The sequence below is a fragment of the Penaeus japonicus genome, unplaced genomic scaffold (assembly GCF_977035675.1).
Source record: "Penaeus japonicus unplaced genomic scaffold, GWHDUDI00000001_assembly GWHDUDI00000006, whole genome shotgun sequence".
Taxonomy (NCBI): domain Eukaryota; kingdom Metazoa; phylum Arthropoda; class Malacostraca; order Decapoda; family Penaeidae; genus Penaeus; species Penaeus japonicus.
The window spans coordinates 29,552,688-29,557,687 of NW_028234408.1; the positions used below are offsets into that span (position 1 = coordinate 29,552,688).

Sequence of the window (5,000 nt, forward strand, 5' to 3'; positions counted from 1 at the left end):
TTAACCAATAATCCCATGTTAATCCCTCCTGAGTGGGTTCCCGAGGTGGGCTGAGGGTGGGTTCCCAGGTACTAGAGCGGCCTTCCTCTGTATCCATGAGTGTTGAGTGCCTTTATTATATTTCATAACGACATGACTTTGAATCTCGCCAGGTTAGTCAGCCGTGCGGTGCCGAGGGAGGGAAGGGGGATGATTTTTGGCATTTTAATCACTTTCGACTGTAGGGTCTGAGTGTAATTTGATTATCCATGGGTGGGTGGGTTCCAATCGCAGGAAACCGGGTATGGCGAGGCATCTGGGTGATTCGATAATTGAAGTACCGCGCGTCTGTAACGAGTTACACCCGTCTTTGGTGGACGCAGATCCGGCGTTGTGTTCTCTCGCTGACTTGCTCGTAGATTTACCGTCACCCAATCTACCCGTGAGGTGTCTTTATTGATTAAAAATCAAACTGCACGAGCAGTGATCGCAACACTTGGTTCCTGAGAAAAGTCTCTGTATTCTTCCTAAAATTATTATAAAAAGGAAGTCTCGCCATGCTCTATCCAGTTCGTTTTTTGTTTAAAATATGAAGGTGCTCAACATAGATTTTTCCAACGGATTCCCCCGCGGGCGAGGGTAGGTTGGGCAGGTAATTGTAATACCTTTAGTGAGGATTACCCGTGGGATTATGTACTTCACATCCATACCTGTAAGTGCCCGGGATGGATCAGGGATTGCGAGATGAGTAGAGGGGAGAGAGGACAGCGAGAGAAACGCGAAGAAGGGGAGAGATCGGAACACCGCACATGAAAGTGCTAAATGTAAGCTGATTCGTGTTCTTCCAAGTTTGCGCTCTTGTCTCATCGTTTTAAAGCACGGCTGTGAACATAATGCGTAGAAATAAACCCGGACGAAGCAATATTATTGCATATATTTAGTTCGCAGCATTCGCTCTCATCCCAAGAGGATTAGGCCAAGAAAAGGGCAAATTATTTTCGTCATCAGCACTAATCTTAAACTGCCCGCGTGATTGTTTCGCCCGACCTCTAATGGCCAGATTACCACCTATTGATTAGCTATAATTGGCACCACAAGCTCCGAGCCTGATCTAATTAGCGAGAAATTTATTGAGCGGAGGGCGAGGCAGTCCTTCCTTTGTGTTGTTGGTCAGTAAGAGCAACCTATTATGCGCAGGAAAGCTTATAGAACAGTTTTATCCACGAGGTAAGCTTATCATTATTCTATCGAATACTAGACGATGTGTTCTCAGTACCATAATGGAGGACGCCATCAAGATGCTGATGCTGAATTTAATTTACTCCCTGAATAATTAGCATGATGAAGAGTCTGGCATTAAATCACTTTTAGGTCGAATAACAATATAAGACGAATCGCTGCTATGAATACCCTTTTTGATCGCCTTAAGCAGGAGGTAATGCCGCTGTTTACTGTTTGCGGCCGCAATCCTCCGTGACCAGTCGTTGTTAGCGCCAGAATCCCAGAATCGAATCCCTTTCGACGCCACCGGATTAACCGACGTATGTCAAAACAGACAAGGCCGCAGTATAAGAATGAGAATAAAATGAAGTGTAAATACGGAAGGTTCATGATTGGAAAGTGGGGGGAATAAAACATCTTGCTGCGTAAGCTATATACGGCCATTTTTTGCTATATTCATACAGAGTTAGGAGCTCAAGTCAGGCAGTAAAAATATGTGTATGTGGACTAACTAATACATAAGCGTTGGAAAAAAAATGAATATATGTACTGAATCATATATATATATGTGTGTGTACCTCTGTTAGTTGCTAAAATGCATGTCTCTTTGGTTGCAGGTATTCTTGTTTAAAATACCATATTCCTGTTCCATCGAGCATTATTTAAGCCTTTAAAGCACCCATTCAGAGCCTGAAATTAAGGTCACAGTGATGCCGACGGTGAAACAATGATGAGGCCGCCGCCGCAGCGGCTGCAGCGGCATGAGCGCGGGCCGCGAGCCGGGCCCCGCGTCATGTTCCCTTAACCACGCCAATTACGGGTCATGTAAACAATTGTGCCTCGCAGACCCGCTCTGGGGTAAGCCTATCAACGCTGGTCAGCATTCAACTTTTCCGACAATTAGAGGCATTTTGTGAGGTTACCGCGGTATCACAAAAGTTTAATATGCAACACAGCGAGTTGTTTTTGAGCTCAGTTGATGTCAAGCAATAAACTCGGTATTAATGAAAATTGTATTTGTACAAACACTCCATTTCTCACTAAAGCGATCGGGGCCAGTTATGGAGAATTATAGGTTGGAATTTTATGTCAAACACGGCAGTGCTTTATTCGAAATCAATTTTGATTAAATTTGGAAACCCAAAACCCAAGGGATTATTTTCATGATGATTTGAACTAACAATGAGCTTATCGTCAACAATTGAGTTTAACAATGGCTCCAGCGAAATCCCTAATTAATTGAAATTATCCCTACACAGACCAATTAGGGGCAGGTATTGTGATGGCTCCGGCGTTTGCTGCGGCTCGCTCGGCCTGCGTGCTTGCCGTGATAGGATGCCGAACATTCGCCAAATGAGACGTTATTGACAACCGTCACTGCAAGATAGGGAAAAGTGTGAAACTGTGCGACCGCCGGTGATTGGTCGGCGGCGTCAACGGTCAGCGGAAACCAAGGGTTGGGATTGGTGTTTGTCAAATTTGAATATTTTTTCTTGTGTTTTATTATTCAATTTCTATCTGCAATTGCTACAAAAATTAAGTTGAAAATGGTTATGCGCGACCCGACCTGAATCGAGTTACAAATGTAAATGGTTATTTAAATCCCATTAAAGTTCGTGCTTCGGTATAAATGGTTGGTTTGTCGGCGGCAGGACTCAGTCATTTTGCAGCTCCTGGATAAAGAGCCGTGAATTTATATCGCATTTAAGTTCAATTAACAATGCTTTATAAAGCGATTTCTTCTGATTTTGCAAGTGCATTTACGTCGCAAACTGTAATACACTTTGCTTTTCTGACTGAGAAAGCTCGATAGAGTAAAATAGATTGAGAGAATTCAGTTTGAATTCACAAATTGATTTATCTGTTTTGTTAGAACACAACCTCCCTTCTGTCGGTTACAGTTTTTCGCTTCGCCTTTTAGTTCTTTCCGTTCAAAAATCATTTTCCTCGGCGCCCTCCGCGTCCACTCCACCAGCCCGCCGCCAAATTAACTCTAAATTGTCATAAATTGACTCAAAGTGACTCAATTTCAAGCGACCTCTCCACGTCTTCATCTCACTTCTTCAATTTGGATGTCAATTCAAGCCAACAGAGGTGTGAAATGGCTTCAAAATTGTAATGAGTGTAATAGCGCGAGAATGGAATCAACCAATTTGTCATACTATTGCCGCTCCCATTGTGGAGGGATTTAAATTAGAAGGGCAACCTGGCAGGTCATTCTCGTCTTAAGAACGGAATAAGAATGTGGGTGAAATTGGGTACTTCTTTAGGTAAATTGGGGCTATTCAGGCGGGCTTATCCGCGGCCCGTCTTCGCGGTTGGTATTTACGATTAATTATATATTGTGAAGTCGCAGCAGTGCCTAATTCGGGTCCTTGGACGGCATCGGGGGAATTTACACAAGAGTTGTTTAGGCAGGATTAGAAAGTCTTTAGCAGTTTCTCGTGGCGTAGTTATAGCAGCGGGAGGGGGAGGGGAGGGGAGTGGAGGGGGGTTGAGTTGGTGGTCACGACGACGACCTCTCCTCGGCGGGCGTCGCGCCGGAGAGAACCTCGTTGGCTCTACGAAGTTACGGTGACGGAACTAGATTGCAAGGGAGTGGGGAGTCCGCAGGGGCAAGAGCCGAAAGTACGAAATCATATGAACGATGTGGAATACCTAAGACCGCCTGGGATTGCATCGGTGACCATCGGAGTGACGGGAGTGTGTGGTCTGGAGTGAGTGTCATGGAGCGCAGGATAAAGGAGGCACGTAAGGGGCCTGGGGGCTTGGATGCACCGTGTTCACGCCTCCAACATGGCCGCTCATCGGGAGAGGCAATTGGTCATATGCGATCTGTGTGCGCTTGACTTGGTCCATTGTGTGTGTGTGTGTGTGTGTGTGTGTGTGTGTGTGTGTGTGTGTGTGTGTGTGTGTGTGAGTATGTATGTATGTGTGTTTGTGTGTGTGTGTGTGTGTGTGTGTGTGTGTGTGTGTGTGTGTGTGTGTGTGTGTGTGTGTGTGTGTGTGTGTGTGTGTGTGTGTGTGTGTGTGTGTGTGTGTGTGTTTGTGCCGCAAAACTCATGGCTAATGAACCTTCCTCATTCGGTGATGTTAATGTAAGGTTTATTATTTCCGCGGCGATCGCAATCCAGTGCTAGAATTGGTATTATTATCGTTACCATCGTCACTTTATTTGATTCGTCAGTATAGCGCAGGCGGCGCGTTTCGGCAAACGCAGCGTGCAGAGCAGTACAAAGGCTGAAACACGAGCCCTATCCGAGTCCTCGAAAAGAATTCGCATGTGAAAAAGGCATCACTCCTCCCCTCCTCCCCCGCCTCTCCTTCCTCCCCCCCCTGCTGCCCCTCCTCCCCCAAGAAAAGCTTGCTGGTAAACTGGTGTTAAGAAGTCTAATGCTAAATAAGACGTGAGGCTGACGAAGGCGATGTAACGCGACTCGTGACGAAGGTGTTACGGAAGGGCGCCAAAGGAGGTGAGAGATCTGAGGGCGGTAAGCTCGCCACGATGATGCACCGTTATTATGGCGGGAAAGGTACTTTGTCGCACGTGTCAGGGCATACTCAGGAAACGCATCTGCCGTCGTTGCACTTGGGGAAAACGGGGGATGGTTGAAGCCATGATTATTGCAGTGCAGGCATACCGCCTCGAGGGCACAGTGGTGTGGAGGCGGTGGTGGTGACTGCGGGCGGCGGCGGCGGTGGTGGTGGTGCAGGCGGCCGCTGTGCCCACCTTGTCGACACCTCTGGCCAGCTTAGCGTCACCCGACATCAATTTACGCTAGGATGACCGCCAAATGGAG

General features: G+C 46.6%; 1 protein-coding gene across 2 annotated transcripts in view; it reads left to right on the forward strand.

The window, feature by feature from the left end:
* LOC122242331 (uncharacterized) overlaps positions 1-5,000 on the forward strand; it is a 22,531-nt gene that overhangs the window by 3,962 nt on the left and 13,569 nt on the right. The window lies entirely within an intron of this gene.